Source organism: Mya arenaria, chromosome 12, assembly GCF_026914265.1.
Source record: "Mya arenaria isolate MELC-2E11 chromosome 12, ASM2691426v1".
NCBI lineage: Eukaryota > Metazoa > Mollusca > Bivalvia > Myida > Myidae > Mya > Mya arenaria.
In genome coordinates this window covers 49,750,320-49,764,967 of record NC_069133.1, presented here as the reverse complement: position 1 = coordinate 49,764,967, position 14,648 = coordinate 49,750,320, and the positions used below count along the sequence as shown (strand labels likewise).

The following is a 14,648-nucleotide window of genomic DNA, read 5'->3' as shown; positions in this document are numbered from 1 at the left end:
ACCACATTCAATCAATATATTTACATATTTGGTAGTATCCATTACAAGTTGTTGCAAGAATGTCATATACGTACATTAACACAATTCATGTAAACAATGAACTATTTATTATAATGTGATTTAAATAAAGTGTCAAGATTTTTTGTTCATGTGATAAAATTATTTTGCCAATAAGTAGCCTTTTAATGCATGTTTAAAGGCTGGTAGCTTATCTTGACATTTTATGTATGTAGGAAGATTATTCCAAATTTTCATTGCTTTATAGGCAAATGTATTTTTGATATAGTTTGTTCTAGGTTTTACAACAAAAAGATCCTTGTTTTCTGAAGAACGCAAGTTATAGTGCTCATTTTTGGCAAATGTTAACAATTCTGTGAAGTACGAAGGAGTCAAACAATTCATGCTTTTGAAAACAAGTAATGAGAGATGATAATAGCACCTGTCTTCAAAAGATAGCAACCCAGACTGTTTGAACATGTTTCCACAGTGGCTAGTTCCCGACTTCATTATTAGCTTAATCGCTCTTTTCTGAATGTTAGTGATTTTAGTGGTATCTGAGGAATGTGTAAGTCCCCAGACACTACAACAGTACTCCATGTTTGACATGATATATGCATTATAATACAATGATTTCATCTCGTCTGTTAAATAATATGCTATTCTTCTTAAAAGTGCCAATTTTGAATTAAGCTTATTCACTACAGTCTTAACATGTGTATGCCATGACAATGTCTGATCAACATGCACCCCGAGGACCTTTTGACATTTCACGTTTTCTACTGACAATCCATCTATTGATAGTTCAAGTTGCAATGCATGTTTTGCCTTATAATTAGTACATAGAATCATACATTTGGTTTTTGATGGATGGATTGACATATTATTTGTCTCACACCAACAGCTCACACTATTAAGACTTTTTTGTAGATCTGACTGAATGCTCAATATACTTGGACCTATTTTGTATAACGTGGAATCATCTGCATATAAGTCAATACATGAATTGGAAGAAATTAAAGGCATATCATTGATGTATATTAGAAAAAGTAAGGGACCGAGTATTGATCCTTGAGGGACACCCGACATAGTTTTCATTTTCTCTGAATTTATGTTGTTCCCTTTCACAAATTGCATCCTGTTAGTCAGATAGGACCTAAATAACTTCATAGACCTTTCTGTGAAGTGATAAAGTTTAAGTTTGTGTAAGAGTATTTCATGGTCGACTAAGTCAAATGCTTTTCGGAGATCGAGATAAATGGCCCCTACATAATCACCACTGTCTATACCCTTCAACCAAGTATCTATAAGATGGGTTAATGCAGTCTGACAAGAGTGATTTGGACGGAAACCCGACTGATTTTTGTGTATAATATCCGTTCTCTTAAAAAACATTTGCAACTGTGACGCAATATGTCGTTCAAATATCTTTGATAAAGTATTGAGAATGGATATAGGGCGATAGTTTCCCGGTTCGTATTTATTTCCTGATTTGTGTATCGGGACAACAGAAGCTTCTTTCAATTTGTCAGGAAATATACCGCTTTCTATACTGTTATTGATGATGGAAGCTATTGTAGATGTTATGTAATCGCCACAATAGCGTAAAATGTTTGGTCCTATTCCATCAGGACCAGTGGACTTTGAAATGTCAAGTTTATCAATGATGTGCTTTACATCAAGGGCTGTAATATTTTCCACATTAAATTGATGATGTCGCAATTTTTCATCCAGATATTTCTGCAGAGTAGAAAAATGTTCCTTAGCAAATGGTTTTCTCTTAATTATATTAGATATATTGGTGAAGTGAGAATTTAAGGCTTCCAATATTTCCACTGTACCCTCAATATCTTTTTCATTTATTATAAGTTTATTTGGAATACTTAATTGGTGTGCTATGTTGTTATTTGTGATATCATTCAGGTTTTGCCAAAGAAACTTTGAAGATTTATTATTTTTGATAGCATCGTTATAGAAGGATTTCTTGCTTTTGCGTATCATAGATGAAATTTTGTTTCGTGTTTTTTTGTAATTTTCAAAATCTTTGTGCAAAAAATAATAATCCCTCAAAAAAATTGTTTGTTTTATTTGATCCGAGAACCAAAACGGTTGACTCGCATGTTTAATTCTCTTTTGCTTGATTGTCGTATGGTCAGAAAGAGCAGTATGAATTGTATCATAAAAAATGTCCAAAGCAAAGTTTGGATCTGCTATTGAATCGATAAGGATCAGATTCGAGTTAACTAAATCTGCTTTAAAAAGATCTTCATCGAAGCCTTTATAACATCGATATGTTATTGAATCGTGACTGTTTTTCACTTCTTTCTTTTTTACTGATCTCGTGAAAGCGATAGGCAAGTGGTCGCTTATGGTATAATTATATACAGCAATATCTGAGATGAGATCTTTTCTTGTTGTATATATATGGTCTATAATAGACGAACCATTTGTATGAATCCTAGTTGGCGTTTCAATGATTTGAGAAAGTCCAAACTTTGAAAGAAAATTTTCCCATTTTGCATTATTGAATTTATTTGTTTTGTCTGGAAAATAATTGATGTTAAAGTCCCCTAGAGCATATACTTCACTATCCTTGCTTCCTAATTTGTTGTATTGAGTTTCAAATAGATCTATCCAGTTTTGTGAAGAATCAGGAGGTCTATATACAAAGTTTACTAAAAACGATTTACTTCTGGGTAAAGCGATTTGAACCCAGACGGATTCTAAAGTGTCAGACTCTAAATCATATCGCCTAACATATGAGAGTTTATTTGAAATGTAGACAATTATACCCCCGCCCCCTTTGTCGAGGCGATCTTTGCGCACGAAGCTATATCCAGGAATAACTAATTCATTATCATGTACACTGGGTGTCAAAAACGTTTCGCATAAACCAATTATATCAATGTGAAATGACTGAAATAAATGAAATTTCAACTCATCTCGCTTGTTTGAAATGTGTTGAATATTTAAACTGACTATGTGTAAGCCTTTATGATTCTTTTTGTCATGTTTAATTGGCAAAGTCGAAATATTATTATTAAAGCCTGTATTTCTTATCAAATCAGTTTGGGTATTCACCGTACATGAAATAAATGGATATATATTTTGAGGCTGACCCGTAGGTTGTAACAAATAGTCAGAGTTACATGCATTTGTATTCGCACATTTTTGATTGCGATTCCTGATTGAAATTCCTTCATTATACTTGTTCATAATATTACAGAATTTACTATATATATACAATAATTGTAATGGTATCATTATAAACGTATTACGTGGAATAATTTGAAAAACAGTTTCATTACTTTGATTGTGTTTGTCGGCGGATTCCTAGTATTTCCGGTAAGAGCTAGAACTGAAATGTGTATTTCCAGCATGCCGCCTTCGTCCACACTCGCTGGTATTGTGGTTCTGCATTCTGCAGTGTGTACACCATTTATTACGATCTACGGGTTTATCTCGTTCTATGTCAATGCCGGCAACATTTTGCCGAGGGGATTTATTGTTTATATTGTCCGAGTGCCTCCTTGTTCTTTCACCGCGTTGTCCCGCAGATTTTCTTTCACGACCCGTCCTATAAGCTGCTTCGGGTTTATGTGTGTTTCGCACTGCACCGCCGATTTCGGAGTGATAACTTCCTGCGTCTGTTGACCTTCGAATTATTTTCACCGACGTGTTAATTGCACGAACCAAAGCACTTGTTCCTTTTTTGTTCAAATGAATACCGTCGTGGTTGTAATACTCCGGAATTGAGGAACCGTCACCGAATACAAACTTATTAAATGTATTAATAAGTTTGGCTCCCGTTTCTTCGCACAGCGCTGCCAGCATTTTATTAGCCTGGCTTACCTCACAGTCCGCTCGGGGACAAATGGTGCAAACGTACATTTCGCAGTACGGATTTCTACGTTGTACTGATTCAATTCCATCTTTCAGTTGTTTATACATTTCGTGAAGATCCTGGCCATCAGATACATCGTTCCCACCGATATACAGAATAACGTTTTTCAAGTCGTCTACTTCCCATTTTTCCAACCTTAAACCAACATGGTTAACTTTACCCCCTCTTATCATTCGAATTTCAACATTTCCTAATCCTCTTGAATTTACATTCTTGAGAATAGAATCTCCTATAAACAATGTTGTCTCTGGAAGCAATTGTACATCTTCATTGCAACTTGCCTCGTTATTGTTGTCTATTGGGACCTTTTATTTCACGCCGACTCTCTGATTTTCCTTGACGAGATTTCAGTATATCCATAATTGACTGCATTCGTTTCTGTAACATGCCATTGAACTTGTTTATGTCTAGCTGAGAATTGTTTACATTTTGCTGTACAGACTCAATTTTGCTGTCAGTACTAGACGCTCTTTGAGAATTTAGCCTTTTCAAACTAATAACTTCATCACTCAATCTTTGAAAATTAGAGTTTGTATTCTCAATATGACATAATAATATGTCTTTCAGATCGGCCATGTCTGCCTGTAAATTTTTCAGTAGACGTGTTTCATTGTTAGGTTCCGTACATGTGTCTACAGTTTTGTTTAATGTACTCTCGTCACACGAGTTATCCGCGCCAGTTTCTTCCAGTATTATAAGTTCATCTGGATCAAGTTCATTCAGTATTGAGTCGTTCGATTCAGTATTATTCTGGATAATTTGGGATGCATGTTGCGAAGTATTTTCTGCATCAGAAACGTCTGACAATGCTGTAATGATTTTCTGTCGTATTTTCTCATTAAAATCGTCGAGCGTGATGCCTTCTTCATTAAGCCTGTTTTCAAGTTTTGACAAAATTTCACACATATCTTTTGTCATAAACTGCTGTACACCTTTTCCATTTATAAGCATTGAACTAGTTGTATGGTAAAAGTTAATTGTATAATGCTCGAAGTCATCAACTACTACTCTATACCGGGTTTCAACAATGTTCTGTTTTTTATCAGTTACGTTAGTGCAATCTGCTTTCATTTCGTCTGACGTATAATACTGATAAGCTGTATGTTTAAAAAGTTCGTACATACCCACATTCATATGCAATCTTATTCCTCCGCCTGTTTGAGTGATTGAGAATGTGGTACTATTCGCCGCATCTAACTTCTTCTTTAGAGCCTTTTCTGTGTTAAGTTCATACTGTTTTCTCACCTTTTGACCTTGAATTTTGTCTTTTTCTTTTGCCAAACTTTTTTAACTGGTATAGATTGTATATAACTCATTGTGATATCAGCGCGCTGTGGTAATACATAACATTTGTCTTACTTTTCTAAATATCGCGGTCAAAACAACTTTTATTGACCCAATTTCAACATCTCAGCTCTCTCAAGATACCGTTTGACCGCCATTGAGCTATGACCATGATATGAACCATGAACAACTTTTGCCATCTCAACTGACAGTCATCGGCTACTAATCAAAATCAGTTAAAGATTGATTCAGTAATTCAGAGTAAAGTGATTTAATGAAATATATCAACAACATCACAAATGAACATCCAAGAAAATACGGAACGTAATGTTCCTTAAATACAACACACACACATTGTAGTGGGAAGGTTTTTCATATATCATGACGTGAAGTTGAAAGTAATACATAAAACAAACCAGTATACTTAGACAACCATAACTCATTTACAAATGCAGAGAAGGAAAGGCAAATAGATTGCTAATAATTTCTTTCTCACCTTTTAAAGATAAAGATACTGTTTATTATAAAGTAGTAATTAAGTCGAAACTTAGTTTATTTTTGCTACTGGGCTTGTTCTGTAGTTTTTCACATAAGTATGAAAAATAATTATGCTTTTTACTCTGTCATGAAGCGTTTAACTTTCAAAATCCAGTTAGTAAGTGGAGATATATAGTTTTTCACATAAGTATGAAAAATAATTATGCTTTTTACTCTGTCATGAAGCGTTTAACTTTCAAAATCCAGTTAGTAAGTGGAGATCTATTTTGTCAAAAGTTTAATATGACAACGCACAATCAGCGTTTTAACTGCTATGCATAGCAATTAAACCAATTTAGTGTTCAAACATGCTCTCGTTATCTTTCAAACGACAATCTAAAGCTATTGATGAAGATATGTTAATTCACATGAACATCATGTCATTTAAGAACCCAAGCACGTTCATTTATCGTGTTCAAAAATAGAGAAATTATCGAGACGATGGCAGAAAAAGGCAAACAATAAAGGATTTGTGTATGTTAGTGTGAAGTGTTCTTAGTTTAAATTACGTGAATTTTGAAGAGGATATCTATATTTTTTGTGTTTTTAATATTATATATACGAGACACAATGAAAGGTTTACAATCTATTTCGATGTAGAGATGAAACGGGAAACCTAGCAGCAGACACATAGCCAAAAAAAATGCAGCAAAAGAGGGACAAAGCTTCAACGTATCAAATAGGTAGAACAACGGTGAATTTTAATGACATTAAATGAGTAAGGATATAATTACTAACGTATGACATGGCGAGACATCAGGTACTAACTACCAGTATTGACGCGAAAGCACACAACGATAAAAACAGGCTTTCATTCACTGGTTTTAAATTAGCTGGAGGTAAGGAAGTCGGAGCGGAAAGTAATTTTTATGAAGAAGATTACGTAAACAATCAACACGATCATTTAACATTGCCTATTTTCCAAGAAAGTGGTGTTGATCATGTAAGCGACCAACTGCACGTATCAGAAGAAGAATGCAATGAAGAGCAGAGTAGGTCAAGCAAATGCTTGGCGTGCATGGCAGCATGTTTAACAATTATGTTAACGGCATGTTGTTTGTACATGTTTGGGGTTCTTTTACTTGCGTTTGTTGACAATTTCAATGGCCAGCTTGTGAAAATGACAACAATCTTATCCCTACAATATGGACTCAACACGCTTTTAGGTATTTTTTATTTATAAGTGTCTAAGAAATTTGATAGTTTATGTCTAGTAAGTCTAATACTCATGTCTAATAGTGTCTATTAAAGATAAAATACGCACAAACGTACAAAATGACATAGACACGACTGTTATATAAACGGCGGGTAAACAATAAAACATCGTAAACGTCTACTTAATTACATTTCTCACCATTGTAGGTCCTATGTGTTCATTGTTCATTGATCGGTTCTCCTGCCGGGCTTCGATGGTATGTGGAGGACTCCTGTGGTGTGTTTCATTTATAGGCAGCGCTTTTATCAAGGACATAAATGGCCTCATACCTGTACTTGGTGTAATGGGAGGTAAGAAATCTGTAGTACTACATGATCTATAGATACTATAGCGTGGCAAGATGACACCAAACCCGTTTAAAATGCCGACTGCGGGTGGTAAAAGTTGACCTCGTCATTGGTGCAAAGTTGAAATGCAAATTGCTTAACTGATTTCGCTAAGCTTATTTAGAAGAAGTAGTACTACAAATTTACGACCTAAAGCCTATATGCGTATGGCCATAGAAACGTAAGTTTAAATGGGGCAGTTAAGCGACATAGGGTCAAGAACTGTCACGCTATATCACGAACTAAAGGTGAGTGACAAGAGAGTAGACCAAATAAGATGCAATTCTATAGCAGCAATGAATAAATACCGGGTAGCATCTTGTCGACTTAAATAACATTATATCTTATTTCTACATTGGTCCGAATCGGGCTACTGTTAGTTAATATGCCACACATTTGTTAGCGCAATGTGAGAATATGTGTGATAAAACGTTACCATAAAGTTTCAAAATATAAATATCAATCAGTGTGTGATAAATCGTTCGTGCTGAAATGAAAAGTGGCAAATATTCAATGTCACACAAGTTTCATTTGCAGATATGGAAAACAATTATAATATGAAAAATACAATGATTAAAGTTAAATTGAGCAAATTAATACAGTTTTATCTCCCCAAGATTTAAAATTTAAATGGTCGAACCAACTGTTTACTGGATGTCGTACATTTAAAAATAAACCAAAATGTAACCTGACTCTGTCGCAATAAAGCAATAAGTTGTTTATATTAAGCAACTATCTTAAATGTACATGCTATCTTTCTGCTAGAGGGATTCTCTCCACAACAGAGTTACTATTAATAAAAAAATTGCATAAACATGTCCGATCTCACTTAAGAGCATGCCTTTTTTCATAAGCAACTTTATCAAACAGTATTAAGAGATAATATGGGGTTAATGTAAACATTGGTTAACACTCTATAATACCAGCGTAACTGTCATTATTATTCAATAGTTTTGTAAATGTGTTTTGTTTTTGATATATAAATATCTCATAATGCTCTTTTTATATTTTTGTTTCGAATTCAATAAGCGAGTTTATTTAAAAACGATAAAAACGAGGCTTTGTTTATAAAGTTTATGTTTAAATGTTTGGCTACTAATCTTGTTTCTGTAGTTTGTCATATAAATAGTTATATTAGCCCTTTGTACAAATAATGCAATGGACACTTTAGGGACAAAACCATTTGCCATAACAATATAAGCTATGTAACTTCTCTCAGTCAGTGTCTGTTCATTCGGTCATTTACTCGTGTCCATTAACGGGTTCATCGTTATTGTCTGTCCTTATACTGTGCTACTGTCCACGTAGCTTACAGTGTGTTTTAGCAATTCTGAAATGAACGCTTTACTGATAATTATCATAGCTTGAAATTGTTTTAATCCAACCATTTTAGATTCGTATTGCTGTTATGTATATTAAATAAAGCTACGATTAAAGTGTTATTGCTATGTTTTCAGGTGTTGGAAGTTGTTTGAGTGGAACTCCTGTTCCTGTTATTATTTCCTACAACTTTGGAAAGCATCGTGCCAAATTCGTGACAATTTCGCAAGTTGTTATTGGCGCAAGCATGTTCCTGGGATCCCCTTTTGCCATTGCTCTGCTCGATATGTACGCTCTTAGGGGAACGCTCCTCATAATGGCCGGTATTGTTGCAAACATTTGTGTTTGTGGGATGCTTTGTAAGCCAAATAAAATGGAATTGTATATTCAACGCCAGAAACAATTACCAACGCAAACACATATGCAAAAGGTCGGAATGTTTCGATCGTTAATTGATACGTGCAAACAGTTTAGTTTTGTGTGCTTTCTACTGAGTACATGCTGCTGGAACTTTGTTTTGGCAATCAACACGCTTCAGTTGCCATATTTTATTTCCGAGACAAAAACTCACCAAGATATCGCCGGTGTTATGATGGTTTTTTCGATCTCGAATCTAGCAGGCCGCATCCTTGGCGTTGTATTAGTGTTCTTGCAAAGAATAAACCTAATAACACTGCACATCATTTCGCTGGGACTTCTAGGAGCGTTTGTTACTGCCTTTCCTCTTTACAACCACCTTACCAACTCTGAGTACGTATTTGCTGCATTTTGTGGGCTATTAACTGGCTTACCGAATTGCCTTATGGTGCCAATTTCACTTCAACTCGCAGACGTGTCTAGGCTGTCCGCAGCGCATGGTTTGAGTTCATTTGCTTGTGGTGTTGGCGTTATTATAGGACCACCCATTGCAAGTAAGCGTTTTAAACTATGTTTGTTGTAACCTTTCAAGTTTTTTAGTATGATTTAACTTAACATTAATTTGACACTTAAGCAATCAATAAGGTTTCCTTGTTAGATATTCTCAATATATTTACACATTTCTAAATGCAACATATCTTTGAACTTATCTAGAACATTAACTCTCAATTTATAAATTGGTTTGTAATATTAATGTATAAGTGGCTTAACTTTGAATTTTGGCGTTCTTCTACTAGGCGTTTGCTACGAGAGTTCTGGGTCCTACAATAGTAGCTTTATTGTTGCAGGTAGGTCCTTGACATTTTTTCGATAACTAGCAACGCGAATAGATTCTCGATAGTGTGAGCCTTTGTCATTATGAATATTATTTTCACAAAACTTGATAGACTAAGAACAGTGATTTATCCTATGCTTTGTGGGACGTACTCCCAAGATGGCAAAACATCGTATTTAGTTACAATAAATGTTTCTCTATTAGTGGGTTGCGTTTTCAGATGATATATGGCGTCATATTTCGAGACCTTCTAATACATAATGTGTTTTCTGTACTTCTTATATAAACTATAAGTATGTTACTTCTTTATATGGCTAGTTTACTTTAAAGTTTAAGTACACATATCTTATTGTAATTTCAATATAATTCAATGGATAAATAAAGCAGATGAACTGTGAGGAATAATAAGACTTAATATAACAGTGTTTAGCCATAGCAAACTCAAAGAAATAATGTGATACAAAGCAAATTCAGTAATACATAAATACTCGTGTTTAAAACAAAACATGTTAGGCATAAATCAATGTCAATAAGTCTCTGAAATATTCAAAACACATTATGAAAAATGATAATGAAGAAGAAGGGCAGCGACAGCAAAGCCTAGATTAAAAGGTGCTTTTCAGCAGTCGGGGAACATAATTAAGACACTATGCCTGTTTCCTATTTGTACTGCAATTCTTGACGATTAAATGTGGTACTTAAGGACCGGATGATGTCATCAAATGAATCCCAGCGTCACTCTCTACAGACACTGAGACTGGTGGTCTTTAGTTTACGTAGTCGGATGTTTAAACGATCGGCTACTGAGCTTGTTTCTGTTGTTTTCCCTATAAATATTAAAGTAAAATTATTGCTAAAAGGAACATTAGCCAGAAGTGATTGCAAACTCATATTAGCTTACTTTAAGATACAGATTTGGCAGCTCAACTGAAAACATGTTATGGTTGTCCGGTTTACGCAGTGATTAGCCAGACTTGTGAATTTCCTTCGAATTCTCCGCCCCTTACCCCACTAAAATACAGTATTTAATTAAGTCATAAAATGTTGCCATGGATGAATATTGTCTTTCAAATTTGAGGTGGTTATTTGATCCATTGAGCAATACTGCATCTTGCAGACACTGCAGAGTTCTTTAAATCGCCACTATCATTTTTTCAGGTGTTGTGGCATTAGCTGGAGCTGCATTCAGTATACTTACTGCCGTGTTCGAAAAACGTACAGATACAGTGAAGATCGTTTTATCACAATAATGTTTCATGAGATCATTATTTTCAAACCGACTTTCGAAGCGAAAGGAGTGATATCATTTGGTGAAAGGATGTTTGTCAGTAGAAATATATATTAAACTATGTGTAAGACGTGCAAAGCGATGATCTTTTCATTTTATTTAAACATATAAGAGACAAAGAATGTAAATATAATACATGTGTATAAACATGATGTACCTTTTTTATCATGTTAGATTATCAGGTTAATTTTAGTCTTTTAGTCCCTTATGTTAATTCAACAACAGCATACCCAAAGCTACTAATTCACTTGTTTAGGTGCTATCTTTTTTACCTGTATTGCAAAACAGATGTGAAACTTTATCGAACGTGAAAGTAGATCATTGATTATAAATTAAAACGTATAACTTTGTGTACAATATTTATGCATACGTATATAAGATAAAAAAATGTTATGAAATCAAAAACAATAAACTGAGGAAAAAGTCAAAGGAGATAACCAAAAGCTTCATGTTAACAAAACTATTATATTGACACAAAAGCATCCAGTGAATTATATCCTCTGCCTAAGATATTATCTGGTTCACCAATACGCAATATATAAAGCACATATTCTTTGTTTATGTTTTGCATTTGGTTCCCTTCAAACCACAATTACAGTTTTAAAATACAATGGAAGCTAATGTGACAAGGCCAATGGCCAAACTGTAGCACAAACACCATCTAAATGCGCAATACTTAGGCCAAACAGACAGTGACGAGTGACTCACATCGTAAAAAAGCACACACAAACCAAGCATGCTATTTAAATTGCTTTGTTTGGTATATCGATTTTGTCGCAAAGCATGCGATTGAGAGTTTCAATGATAATAATAGCAGCGTTGCCAAACCGATGAAAATTATGTTTTGTGTTAGTATTATATCATATGTTATAAGATAAGAAGAATATATATCCGTTAAGTAACAATTACATTGTTAGGCTCTACGAAAAAAATCATTTGTTTAAATTCCATCTTATACTTTTACTGTGTAGTATATGTAGAGTATTCATTAATTGTTTTGGTTATTCACATACAATTAATAAACTGACATTAATCAGTTGTTGGTCAAAACAATTAAGAAAATGTCTAAGTTTTGTTTTGACTATTTTGCAAACATTATAATTCGGAGAAGTGTATCAGCGTCCGTTTGACTTTGTTCATCTGTCTTTATATTTTTTCCAATAACATGTTGAAGGAAGATTTAGTCTGCAGTTCTATGTTTAGGGCTTTAACTTCGTCACCGCCTTTGAACGGTCAGCGAAACCTGATTCCATTAAGCGTTTAAAAAATTGTCAATGTGACACAGCCCCACATTCTACCAAACTTCTACAGTGCCTTATTGTTGACCAATTCGGTTCTCGAAATAATTATAGACGTTACATGTGTGTTGTATATTTTCTTTATGGGACTCTTCCATGAGTTTTTTTAATATTTTTTTTAACATTTTTTTAATCTCAGACGGTTCCAACGAAGATTGTTGACATTTACTGCACTGCATACGCGATTGGCCGTCACATTATTATAAAAGAATTAGAAGCGATCGTTGGGGCGGTAGTGGCATGTATTAAAAAGGCATATATTGTTAGATTTTTTCTCTTTTGTAGCATATGCAAAAATAAAGTACACCTTGATTCTGTCTTTCTTTGATTTGCCTTCAATTACAAATTATCTCATTCATTTGTTAGATTTGCCTGCAAATACAAATGATCTCGTTTAATCTTTTGATCTGCCTTCAAATACAAATGATCTCGTTTAATCTTTTGATTTGCCTTCAAAAACAAATGATCTCGTTTAATCTTTTGATCTGCCTTCAAATACAAACACTTTCATTTAGTTGTAAGATCGGCTTTTACATACAAACTCTCTCATTTAGACTTTAGATCTGGTTTAAGATACAAATGATATATTTTAGTCTATTGAGCTGACATTAAGTACAAAATATCTTATTTAGTCGTTAGATATGCATTTAAATTCAAATAATCTCATTTAGTCGTTAGATCAGCATTTAAATACAAAGATCTCATTTACTCTTTAGATCTGCCTTTAAATGCAAATTACTTCCTTTTAGTCGTTTGACCTGCCTTTAAATTCAAATACAAATTGTCTCATTGATGTAGTTGTTATTTCTGCCTTTAAATACAAACTATCTCATTTAGTTTTTGGATCTGCCTTCAAATACAAATGATCTCGTTTAGTCTTTTGATCTGTCTTCAGATTTAAACAACCTCATTTAGTTGTTAGATCGGCTTTTACCTACAAATTCTCTCATTTAGTTGTTGAAACTTGTTTAAGTTACAAATGCTATTTTTCAGTCTTTTGATCTAACATCAAATACGAACAATTTTATTTAGTCGTAAGATATTCCTTAAAATTCAAATAATCTCGTTTTGTCGATAGATTTGCCTTATAATTACAGATAAGCTTATTCAGTCTTTTGATCTCGTTTAAGATACAATTAATCTCTTTTAGTCTTAGGATCTGCCTTAAAATACAAATAATCTTATTCAATCTTTTAATCTGCTTTCAATCACAAATAATTTCATTCATTATTTTGGTTTAGTTTCAGATACAAATGATCTTATCTAGTATTTTGATCTGCCTTAAAATACAAACTTTCTCATTTGGTCTGCCTTCAACTACCAATGATATCTTTTAGTCTATATATCTGCTTTCACAAACAATTTCATTTAGTCTTTCGATCTGGTTTAATAAACGAATGATATTGTCTAATCTTTAACATTCCTTCAAATGCAAATCATTTGAATGTTAATACCTTTTTACATATAAACATTCATTTGTTTAATATTTAATGAAGGTATCCGTTCAACAAATAAGCTGGTTATTTATAATAAGGTTAATTTTGTGTGGATTCAAAGGAAACTACCAACAGATAATTAATATGTAAGGGTTAACACAAGCATAGAATACATAAAGGCATGACATTTTATATATGTGATCTTTATTTCGACTGAAACAGACGAGAACTGACACATTTTGCAATCTTTAACGACCGTAAAATGTATTTTCTTTTTTCTGCACATTAAGATATTTCAAATGCTACTTAAATACATATTCAAACGAAAATTAATATCGGTCACCAGGCATCAACAAATTTACATGACTATGACCTGGGTTATACCTAAAGGTGTCTATGAGTATTAATAGGAGTAACTAGGTTACTTAAACGCTTATATAAGACAAAATACATTATGCAACTTAATAAGGCTTTACATACCGTGTCGAATAGCAATCTATTTGCTTTGTAATTTTCGGCCTTACAATATTTTATGAAATAGCGTATTTGACGTTTGATTTTAGTTGGAATAAAACACAAAATTACAAGCTTTTGACATGATTTCTTAGTATTCAGCAAGCTATGCCTTTCAACTGATACCAAAGTCATATAGGATCAACAGGAATCCAACTTTAACATTGTATCTAATACAACGGTCAAACAACAGGCTAGATTTTACATTGGAAACCGTAAACTCAAGACGGTATTCTTAAAGGTAAAAGTTTACATTAAAAACCTTTAACACAAAACGGTATGTTTGGTCATGTATTTGACATGAGCTATGCCTTTTAAATGATACCAAAGTTATATA

General features: G+C 33.6%; 1 long non-coding RNA gene across 1 annotated transcript; it reads left to right on the top strand.

The window, feature by feature from the left end:
* Positions 1–9,023: 9,023 nt before the first annotated feature.
* LOC128210374 (uncharacterized) lies at positions 9,024–11,190 on the top strand. Its single transcript, XR_008257150.1, has 3 exons — positions 9,024–9,495; positions 9,739–9,789; positions 10,935–11,190. It is a non-coding gene; the product is annotated as an uncharacterized LOC128210374 (long non-coding RNA).
* The last annotated feature ends 3,458 nt before the right edge of the window (positions 11,191–14,648 follow it).